Here is a 12,533-nt window from a genome sequence, read left to right as displayed (position 1 = left end):
TAATTTTGATAGTTAATGTTAAAAGCTCTATGTTTCTGTTAAATATATATATAACATATGAATGGTTAATATACTGGCCAATATCTGGGCTTGATAAACTCCAGGTCGCCATGGACAATAGAAAATTGGTATTGGCACCTAAAATTTTTTTATTCACGATTACTAAATTAAGAGTCAGAGAACAATACAAAATTTCCAGAAATCGTCAGCATGTCCAACATAGCAAGGGAAAATTAAGTTCCAGAAAAGTAAAAAAAAAAAAAAATGGTACTAATCGATTATGAGGATTAATGCCAATTGGCAATGGAAAAACCACCCCAAGCCTTATGTGGGAATGTTTTTACTGTCAACAGCAGCACTCTGAAATTATGTGCACAAATAATGTATAAATGCCAGGATGCTATTGAAATGTGACAATTCGAAATAAGGTGCAAATGATCTTTCTGATAACTGGCCAGTACCAAAAATATTCTCTCTGTCTATTTCTCTGAGGGAAAAAAATATGCTCAACTCTTAAGAATTCTTTTTTCATTAACCTAATTTTTTTCTCAATTTGTGTGAAGCTCTGATTATATACTGTTGCTTAATCATTCATTTAGTGCAGTGTTTCCCAAAGTGGGCAATATCGCCCCCTTGTGGGCGATGGAATGGTCCAAGGGGGTGATAGAACCTACTGATTTAACATAGGATCCTATGGGTTTACTTGAGTTGGGGGAGATGAGAGAAAAAAAATTCTGATGAAGGGGGCGAAAAAAATAGTCTTTTTTTTCGAATGATTTCAAGTCAATCAAAAGCAGAGAAACACAAAAAGGCTGTAAAGAAAACTAGGCCCATAGCCAATAATACTTCTGATATGTTTTGTATTGCATGAAAAATGTATTCAGTAGATGGTAAATTCATTGCATTGCTTATTATTCAATTTTGTACAAATTATAGCAGAGATTTAACCAAGTCATAGACCAAGATTCTTTAGTTCAGAATAGATCAGTGATTCTTTGCAAAGATTTTCAAATTCTTTTGAGTTGCAATTCATATAAGTGTACATTTACAGGATCTCCCCCCCCCCCCCCCCAGTGGAGAAAGTAATTTTTTTTTTCTGAGTTCAGCTTGGCATAATATCTGGAAAAGTCTCCTCATACTTTTTCCTTGTTGAATGGTTGAAACAAATTCTGCATACTTGAAATAGAAGTAAATATGGCCAAGAAATGGTGTAACCTCTTTGTTGTTTTCGGCATAATATCTAGTCAGTCGTATAGCATAAAATAGTTCATTCCAGTTGCTAAAATCATATTGTGTGTATGTGCCAATTCGGGATAAGGATGATATTATAGAACCCTTTTTTTTCACTTGCAATGGTGTTTTTATCTGTGTACCTTTAAAATCCATTTATCAACATTTTCAAATGTTTAAAATATAATAGAACTCTAGCGTTTTGAGGAAAATGAGACAAACAACCAATTGCAAATGTTTACTTTTGGTTGGCATATCATGGCCTCCACAATTCCAACAATGATATGTTTTTGTTTTTTTCGTGCATGGGGTTTAGGTTTAATTTGTTCATGAACAAGTGACATTTAGTTTAGTCAAGGTCAATCCAGTTTAGTCAAAGTATGAGAGAGATTCAAACTTCTAAAATGAACAATCACTAACTTTTCAACCTTCATACATTTTTTTCTATATATCTTCAGATTGACACTGTAAGAATAACTTCATTCCTAGACTCTGATGCTGTTTTCATATACATTTTTATTAACCATTTTTGCAGATACTGAATGATTAAACTAGATACAAATATAAATACAACAGGAAAATATATAGAAAGCAAACTAGAACAACCGGACATTTTTCTACATGCAAGAGTTGGGGAGTGTAAAGCTGTTGTTACAACCGGGATCAAAAATAATGAACATCATGAGCAAACATAACACATAGATGGGAAATCCCAGCAAACTACTCAAGGACAACACAGCACATACATGTAGACCCACGCTAACATTAGAAAGGATGGTTCTTTGAGAGTGAGCAACAGGCCTACAACAATACAATTATTCAATCATTACATTTCAGTCATAGTTAGAAAAATTGATGGCAAATGGAAGCACTACACACAACAACCATTACACAGAAACAAACTTCACGTTAGGTCCACTACACATACACACACTTTCCAACGTGCACCAATTCGTTAGAAGTTCCGCAAAGGAATATATAAGAGGGGCATATGTGGTTTAGTAGTTGTTCCTCGAGAGCGTGAGAAAGTTTGGTTTGAGTTTCAATGGAACCAAAACTAAAAATGTTCTCGATTATGGTTTTTATAGTGTTTGCCTCACCATCCATAGTCCCATTGGGAATGATTATATATTATTGTGAGGAATTTGTATATCTAATCAATTAGAACTATGATACATGGTTGATAGTTTTACTTTTTCCTCCCCCCCCCCCCCCCCCCCCCAGAATCAATAAATCCCTGTGAATTGTGTGTGTGAATTTGACCATTAACCAAGTTTTATCTCTTTCATAACTTCTCAGGTTCAAATGTCAATTGCTTGCACATAACAAATTTGGGTTTAGTTTTTGAGGTCTTATATACAATGGCACCAGTTTTTCTTGCTTTGAATTACCTCAATTCTGTATTCAATTTTGATGCTTTTTCTAGCTTTGCACTGTATGCTAGTACGTTCAAAAAAATTTTTTAATGTTTAGGCTTTCTATTTAGAGTAAGTACTCTATGCAACTATGAATTTTTCCCTATGTGTGTGTTCATTCAAAGACATAAATACTGATTATAAGCATTTTTTTTCCACATCCTCCAGTCCTCCCATTTATGTTAATTTTCTTTTTCAATATTTGACAAGTATTTATCCTTGAGGAAAGGGGTATTTCAACAACCAGATTTTTCATTTTATCTCGCTCCATGTGGCTTTTTATTTTTTCCCAAATGAAATAAGCTGATTGGTTAAGCACTTTTACTTAATCCTCTATGGTTCATCGGCATAAAAACCTACTGAAAAATTGTTTCTAACTTAAAAGTGCAATGAGGGACAGAGGTACTTCTATACAGAGCATAACCTTGGTCTTATTGCCATTATGAGTATTCAAAACAGTTGGTGCTGGAAGTGTGTATGTGTATCCCATAGTGTGAGTATCTAGTACATAGTTTCCCAAACTTTTTGTTCCATCTCCCCCTTCTTCAGATAAATGTTTCCCTCATCGCCCCCCCCCCCAACTCAAGCGAACCCATAGGATCCTATGTTATACCCGTGGCTTCTATCGCCCCCTTGGACCTTTCCATCGCCCACTTTGGGAAACACTGATCTGGTATTATGCATACAATGTAATGGTTGAATATCTGTACTATTTCAATTTAATGCAAGATTTAGCTTACAATCAAGTTGAAAGAATCAGCTGACCAGGATGTTAATAAAAACCTATTTAACTCATTAAAATTTAGAAAATTTCTCTGGCACAAAAACATCTTTTCCTTGCAGGGAATTATTAGCTTAGTGAAAAAAAGGCAGGTGTCTAATTTGATTGTAAGTCTTACAAATTCATTTGTCTTACTACCCCCACCGGAGGCAATGTTGCCTGTTTTGTGAAACACTACATTAGAGTTTATAATTAAATTAGATACTCATTTTTTTTCTTTTAAATTTGATGCTGCTCAATTTTAAATATTCAAGCTTGATTTGGATAACTAAATTTCTGGTTTTTATTCATCCATTCATTTTGGTATTATTGGCTTACAAGTCATTGTTCTATTGAAATGGTTTCATAGTTAATCACAGTTTCTCTTCTAAGCATTAATTTCACAAAAGGTTTTTTTACTTGGTGGTTTTCAATGATGCCATCTCTATTGATAAGAAAGATTTATTAAGGGATGTGTGATTGCAAACACAACAACACATTCTAATCTTATCATTTTTGTAACAAGTCAAGTGGTTCATATCACATTAATAAATTACCTAATCATCTCTGATATCACTGAAGTGAATAAACTGTGTATATGTTTGTCTTAGTTAATGAAAGAGGAAAAAAATAGTTTTAGAAAAATGCATGGTCATCATCCCACCACTGTGATTTAAAAAAAAAAGTTCCAGGCAAGAGAGTTATATTTATATATATTTTGTTTAGATGCATATGCTAATATGAGTGATGTTCACATCAGAAACGCAAAAAAAAGTTATCAGTATTAGCTGTGTTTTTTAAGGGGTTATTTGGAAACAACTGTTGCGAAAAATCATATCTCTTCAATTCATTCAGGGCTATCATAACACCATTGGTGGTCTACCAATAATGTGGTGTTCCTTAAAATGTTTAAAAACAATTATTAAAGCTACTGCTCAACGGTACATGCACTTTATACACATTCTTAACATTGTTACATGTCAGAGAATGCGTATTCTGTGTGGTCCTAACGTATTTATGTTGTCAGAATATTACGATTGTTTCTTGCTGGTGCTGTCATCTATGTTTCATATTTTGAAGTAAATATGGTAAAGACTTGATTTTTTCCCCTCTCCCATGTTATTTCAGTACTGTGTTGTAAGTTCGCCTACTCTCTGCTGAGAGACTTTTTAAATGGGAGACTGGCTTGGATAATTAATGTAGCTGCAAGGCCATATGCTAGGTCATCAGAGACCACACTTACGCAAATGAGCCATACCTAGGTCTAGAAAACCTCCATCTACAAGTTCTGTTTTGCCTTATGATGGGTATTTTTTCTTTTCATTTTGATTGACTTTTAGTATTTCTTTGGAAATCTAGTTTTAAGAAATTGATGCAGAATTTTTTTTTGTAGGGATTTAATACAAAATTGAATTGTTATGTAAATTAGTTATAACCAGGTTAGTTAATACATATATGCATTTAATGAATTATGTTCAACACAAAATTGGTGTTTACACATTGCATGCAACATGTGTCAAAGAAAATCCAGGTTTCAAAATAAATTTTTAACTCTTCGAATTATGGCATACAAGAGTAAATACTTATGTATATACTGTTAAATAGGTTATTGTTAATTGGTTATGGTTATATTCAAGATATACAGAAAACATCTCTGCCTCTACCGGGAGTCGAATGTGATTCCCTTGACGATAAGCTAATAGCTCATGGACGACAAGTTAGTGGTCAGAGCACTCATCCAGAAATCGAGGGACCCGGGTTCGACTCCCGGTAGAGGCAGAGATGAGTTTTTCCTTCCTTAAAAAATCAACATCTCAAATAATAAATATCTTCACAACATCCAGTTTTCTGTATATCTTGTATTAACAAGTAGAGAGCGACATCATGTCATATATACAGGGTGGTAACTATCGACCACCCAATAATTACACACGTGATTCCTTGTGAAAAACTAATATGGAAAAGTTTTTTCCGTTTTTTTATTTGACCCATAATTAATGAGTTATAACGCTTTAAAAATTGAAGACGTCACTTTAAAATCCGGCCAAATTCACCAAATGTATAACTTTTTAGACAATGTTAAAAATGTATTAACCGTGCTATACAGAAAACGAAAGAGATATAAGAACCAGTTTCCCTCTCGCACTCTTCAGGAAAGAGAAAAAAATTTTTTTACAAGTCAGAACAGGTTGTTTGCATCTCGCAAAGCTAGCTTCACAGAGGTTATAGATAAGCGTTAGTCGTATTTTGTTTTATTCTCCAGAAAGTACTGCGTCTAATTATTTATTGTTATAATTTCTAATTCGATGGCATTCAGCATACAAGAATATTGTCATATGCACCTTATATTAGGTGAGTGCCATGGATCAGCCTTGCAAGCGGCAAGGTTATACATTCAACGGTATCCAACGCGAAAGCACCCAGACCATAAAGTTATTTTGTGACTGGACCGTCGATTGCGCGAGTCAGGGTGTGTATTACCACAACCAAACATAGGCGTAAACTTGTATCCGGCCCATGGGCCCGAGCCCTCCAACATTTCTGAAGACCCGGCTCAGCCCCCCCCCCAAAAAAAATTCGTATGAATATGGTTTTCTCATTTTGCAATGATGAAAAAAAATTTTTAACCGAAAGTTGTCCTAATTATGAATTAGTTGATGTGATGGAAACAATCTACTCAAAATTTTAGTTCTTTTAAAAACTCTGAATGGTCTTTCGCTTTCTTGTTCCATGAGCCATGATATTACGTTTATCTCATTTCTTCCCTGCTGTTCAATCCCTGAAGGCACAGCTGACGAAGTGAAGTTTCTTTCAGCGGGGAGGGGTCTTTCTTGTTTGCCTGGCAAAAACTGAGTGTCTCTTCTTTTGTTCACTGCGACCGGGGGTGAGGGAGCATGGCCCGCCGTCACGAAAAGAATCCCAAAGATGCATGGTGGGGGGGGGGGGGTTGAAAATTGGAAAGCAATGATATTGAAACCGAAATAAAAAAAAATACTCTCTATGAAGAATAGGTGCCAGAACTTAAGGCCGCACACATACTGGGGAGTCAAACAAGGAGAGCGATTTCAAAAGAAAAAATAGATCGAGATGAGCACCGATGTCCCCTCACATACTGACGTTGCAGAGGAGAGCGAAAATGACCGCAGAAGTTCTGAACTATATATGAGAATATCAAAGAATATTAATCTCCCACATTTGCCTTGGTGAACGGTTTTGTTTTTTTTTTCGTGGAATACATTTTGATCCACTGCAATTTGCAGTAATGCATCATTTCCCGCCATTGTGATTTTTCCGTAATTTCAACAATATTTGACAACTTTGTTTAGTTTTGCGTCATTTTTGACGATAATTGGCGATATCCCATATTTTCCCGTATTTAGAATCCCAATTTCTCTCAAAGAAATATGGTCAGCTCATACAACAGCAAAGAACATGTCATGCAACGTCATGTCATTTTCATGCAACGAAAAAGTTGCCATGAACACAGAACACACAGGAATTCCAACATTTTCCATTCTTCTCTCTTCTTCAGAAGGGTATGGAAAAAACACACACACACACACACTAACCAGACGAACAAACGCAGATAGAGATGTATATGAGATGGAGAAGAAGTCTTCAGGCTTAGATGACGATGCTAAGCCGCTTTAAAATGATATTATGACATGGAGTCCCTGGATGAGTGTGTGGTAACAAAATTGAACCAAACACCTAAGGCAGAAAGAGACACAAAAACCAAACGAGAGAAAGAAAAACTCACGAGAAACGTTGACTGAGGGTAACAAACTTCTCAAAGCCATAGATAATACTCTTAGGCTTGCCTGAACAGAATTCGGACCAACAACTAACTGGTGGTGAAAGAGAACTAAAAGTTGAGAAACGAACCTGGGAGAACCTAATACAAGAAAACAAAAAGTGAGAGGAAGTTTCGGGTACCTTGCATTGTAGACAAAGAGGGTTCGCCATTTTCCTAATACGATGGAGGTAATAATTCAAGGGAGCTCTATTGCCAATGAGTTTGTAAAACAAGCATTCCAACCTTCTATTCGAAAAAAAAAGGGGATAAGTTCTGGCAGCAGTTATAGAAGGAGCTAAACTCAGGAATAGATAAGAAAAGAGTATTACGGATATTTTCCTTGAAATGACGAGAGTAAAAAGAACGAATGTCCTCCACATAAAGGCTTTTTTTTATATATATACCGAGCACAACCCAGGTCTATCGCCATGGACAATTTACTACCTAGTGAGTTGTGCTGGAAGTGTAAGTATGTGTACCTAACAGTCTGAGTGCGTATCTAGTGTTGTGTATGATTTTTCAGTGCTGCCATCTATATCTCAGAAGTGAAGCGAGTGAAATATAACGACTGAATATTTGTACTGTTTGTAGGACTGTTGCTCTCTGTGGTGAGACTTTTTAACGGGGAGATCGACTCGCATTTGCACCTTGAAGTTGGGAACCACAGAAAACCAACTTTAGCCGACCACCACTGTGGTGATGGTGGGGCTCGAACCCAGGTCTCCGCGATGCGAGTCCGTCACTATGATCACTCGACCAGCACAGCGGCCCACATAAAGGGTAGTAGATCGACAGTGAAGAAGCTACAGTTCGGACATGATTGTCAATTGTCTCATTAATGGCAATGCCCGAATGACTTAGCACCCAAATTAGTGATATGCTGTTTGTCAATGAACCAGTTGAGCATACAAGAGATGAGTTACCGTAGACGAATGAATAGAAAAATTGTCAAGAGCCATGATGAATGATTTGGAATCCGTAAATAGGAATATTGGAGCATTAGAAGATTGAAAGAAGGATCTGAGACCTAGAGTAATAGCAAGGGCCTCCGCAGTGAAAACTGAGGAGTCTTTATTAATAAACCAAGACTTGATAACTTTGGTAACAGAGCAGAAAGCTCCACAAGCCACTTGAGATGATTTAGACGCATCTGTAGCAATTACATGAGCATTGAGCGGCAGAGACTCAATATACTCTTGAAATATTGTTTGGTAAGGGATAGTAGAATTAGTTTTTTGAAAATTAAGACCCTCCGATATGAAATAGACATTCGAGGGTATCCACGGCCAGAAGGAATAAATTGGACGCAGCATGGACCTATGAGCAAAACCAATGGTATTATTGAACTGTGACATTTTCCTAGCAAAGGATGGAGAGAGGCGACGAAAGCCCGAATACATAAGGTTGGAGTAACCCTGCGTGGGAGAGGCTGTGGCAGAAATGCAAGCTAACCCAATTCTGAAGAGAATAGAATCCTCAAAGGAGGGTAGGGCGAGAATGGTTCTGAGTTTACCTATGCAAGTTGAAGTAGGAAGGCTTAAGATAGATCTCATCGAGGAGTTATAGATGGTGTTGATCTTGGCGAGAGAAGATTTGGCTGCATTAAACCAAGCCACCGCTCCGTAACCAATAGTACCTCCAATAATGCTCATTAGCACAGGTTTGATGAACTTGCAAGGAATATTTCTTGAGGCGTGAGAGATGGAGCGACAAATGTTTAAAGATAGAGTGCCCTTAAAACGCAGAGATGATAATTGTTTTTTCCAGGTGAGGGTGCAATCCAGATGAACACCTAGAACTTTCAAGAATGGATCGAACGGAATGGATTCACCATTAATGCTGAAAGAAGGAAAGTATGGAGGTTCGTTCCGTGAGAAAATAGAAAATCGAGATTTAGATAGAGAAATGCACAAGCCACTATCTTCAGCCCATCGGAGAATGTTAGGCAAGGTGTTCATCAACCTAGACTCAGCATACTTCCCATCTAACGCATTCATTTGGAGATATATATCATCAGCATATATAAAGAAATTTATGTCAGAAGTAATATATGAGACCATGAGTAATCTAATGTGAACAGAGTGAAAAGAACGGGGGAAAGGGTAGATCCCTGTAAAAGACCACAGTTGGGATCAAAAGCATCAGATCTGGAACCCCTCCAATGAATAACATGTTTACGGTTCGAGATAATTAAAAAGCCAAGTTAAAAAACTTCCGTGGAAGCCCAAGCGGGCTAATTTGGAAATGAGCAAATCATGCTTCACGGAATCATAAGCAGCTCTTACCCGTAAATCCAGAGCAATAATGTAGCTAGTGTAGCCCTTTTGGAGGGCATGGAACACCATGTCTTTAATGCAAACTTCGGCACCAGTTTTCGGTCGAAAACCATAAACGTTTTTTGGAAAGAGCTCAAAGCGTAATGCAATCCAAGTGATCCTAAAAAGAATGATTCTCTCAAAGATTTTACTAATAGTGTTTATAAGAGTCAGAGGATGAAAGTTCTTCGGATCAGTTGTTGGCTTTCCTGACTTGGGAATAAAAATAATACGTCCTTCTTTAAAAGACGGCGGCACCAGCGATGAAGACCAAAGAGTATTGAAAGCATTCAGAAATTCAATCCCTTATTTGGAAGGAGTTTATATACCTTCAATGGAAGACCATCTGGACCAGGGGTCGTTGAACGACCAGAGCAAGTGGCTTTACGAATTTCCGTGGAAGTGAACGGTGCATCCATGTAAGCCTGGAACTCACGAGGAGGACCATAAAAAGTTACGGTGTGAGACCGGCCAGGCGAAGAAAAGTGGTTAGATTTTAAAAATTTGATCTGTACGAGAGGATCAACATAGCTATTATTAGCAATCATGAAAATGTGCCACGAATCATTACAAGCTTTCGCCACGGTATAACGATATCTATGCAAGACAGAAAAAAGAATTGAGTAAAAGGATGAAGTTCTTGAGCCAGAGTCTTCAATCGTAGAATGCGAAGGTGGCGACGAAAAACAGAAGCTAGTCTTTTATATTTAATCCAGTTGTCCTGAGAGGGCACACGGCGAAATAAACGGAAAGCCCGTTTTTTTTCGATAAGAGCAATGCGCCCTTCTTTATCCAACTTAAGCCAAGGTTGTTTCGTCCGGTACACAGAGTACCTAGCTGAGTTGACTATGCAAACAACATGATTGTAAATATTGCCGAAGTCGTTAGTGGCGGGGATGACAGACAGACCTGCCATTGACCATTTAATATAACGGAATTCCTGAGATATGAATTGTCTATTCAAGGAGACGGAAATCTTAATTGGCAAATGATCACTATTGAATAAGGAGTCACAGGGAGACCAAATAATATATCTATATAGACCTGGGCTTCAGAAACATAAGTCAATATAAGATTGCGAGTCCTTGCTATAAAAGGTGAGGCAAAAAGGAGGAACTAGACAAAGGTTATGATTAAGATAGCAATTAAATAACATAGTACCTGCAGGAGATGCAAAATGTCCTCCCCAATTTGCAGGGGCGTAGCCAGAAATTTCGTTCGGGGGGGGGGACCAAAGTGACAAAACAATAGATTTGGACATCTTTTTCCCTTTTTTCGGTCATTTTCTCACATTTCGGGGGGGGGGACCAGACCCCCAAGTCCCCCCCCCCCCCTGGCTACGCCCTTGCCAATTTGGATGATGACTGTTGGAATCTCCGATTATGATAAAATTCCCAGAGATATATGAGAAAATATTGTCGATAGCAGCGATATTGAAAACACCTGGAGCACGATAAAAATTAACAACATACATAGAAAAATTATTTAGAAAAACTTGAACAATCATAATTTCAAAAAAAGGCTCAGTAATTTTCCATATCAAGGATGAAGAAAGAGATGAATTCACCGCGGTCACACTAAACCACCAACTGGGAGAGGTCGATCGTTTCTAAAAATCTGAAAACCAGCAAGAAAAAAATGGTCCTCCGGTTCCAGAAAAGTCTCCTATAAACATAACATATCATAGTTTAAACAAAAATTTCTGATAAAGGTTGATTTGGACTTGATGCCTCGGACATTCCATTGAAGAATTCTAAAATTCATATTATTCATTATTATTATTTTTTTTTTTTTTTGAAAAGGATTAACTAGAAAAGTATGTTTAACTGAAAAGAGGAAAAAAGCATCAAATTCACAGGAAAAAAAATAAATAAATGAATCACTTTTTTTTTTATTTTTTGAGAAGGAAAAAAGGAAATATCAAGAGCGAGAAAAACACCACAATAGGAAAGGGAGGGGAAAAAAATCCAACCAAACTCGATTTGATCACAAAAATAAAAATACTGACCTCTTGTCAGCTCTTAATGAGGTAAAGGTAAATAAGAAAAAAACCCCATTGTCAAACTCGATAACAGTGAGAAAGAAAGAAAAGATCTCAAACAAAAAACAAATTTAAGCGAGAGGGGAGAAAAAGGGGGGGGGGGGTACAAAAAACGAAATAACGTAAAAAACTAGGTTCCAACATTTGAGGCAGAGTCATTTTTCAGCCTAAGCGTCTTTGCTTAACCTTTTCTGCAAGAGAAGTATAGAAAATATTTGACTCAGGATCTTGAGAAAAATCACTATCATCATTGTGCTCAGGGGGCAAAGGTTGATTGAAGATAGCAGTCGAAGGACCAGAAGTGTCCATATTCACATTCGAAATAAGTGGCGGTATTATATTCACCTTATGTACAGCTAGGTTGACCGAATTGACTAATTCGGGAATCAAAGCTCTGATAGAGTTATTCAGCGATTCTTGAAGACTTATTTTTAGATCTTTAAGCACGATGTCTTTAACCGACTGACGGTTTGAGGGTGTTGAGAAAATCTACTTGAAAAAGGTTCAGGTAATTGTCACAAAACTGCTTCGAAAAAAATCCAACCATTTTTCCTTCCCCCCGTACAAACAGCGGGATATCGGATTTAGTGTTGTGTGGTTTGAAATTTTTGTTCCGCCCACTGTTGAATGCTTCTTTGTAGGAGAGGAAAAGAAAAGGTGTGTTCTCTCGTAAAAGGATTCAAGCTAAGTACAATACTTGGCTTTTTGTGGGCTCGTCTTTTTTTCCCATTCCTCTGCCAACGTATTTTTTACTTTTCAAGTAAAGATCTGGGCAAAATGGAAGTGATTACACACGAGCGCTGATTTGAACAACTACCAAATTATTTTACTCAAAAATTTCAACAAACTTACCGTATTCCCACGCATTGGCCGGCATGCCGTAAAACACGAGGGGCACCAGCTTTTTGTATGTTGTGGTCTTGGCCACTTTCGGCATGCCGGAAAAAGTGAGGTTATAATAGGATCACAGCATGCA

The sequence above is a fragment of the Pholcus phalangioides genome, unplaced genomic scaffold, assembly GCF_987345545.1.
Source record: "Pholcus phalangioides strain wild (caught in Gottingen) unplaced genomic scaffold, Ppha-v1.0 ptg000009l_1, whole genome shotgun sequence".
Taxonomy (NCBI): Eukaryota; Metazoa; Arthropoda; class Arachnida; order Araneae; family Pholcidae; genus Pholcus; species Pholcus phalangioides.
This window is presented reverse-complemented; position numbering follows the sequence as displayed.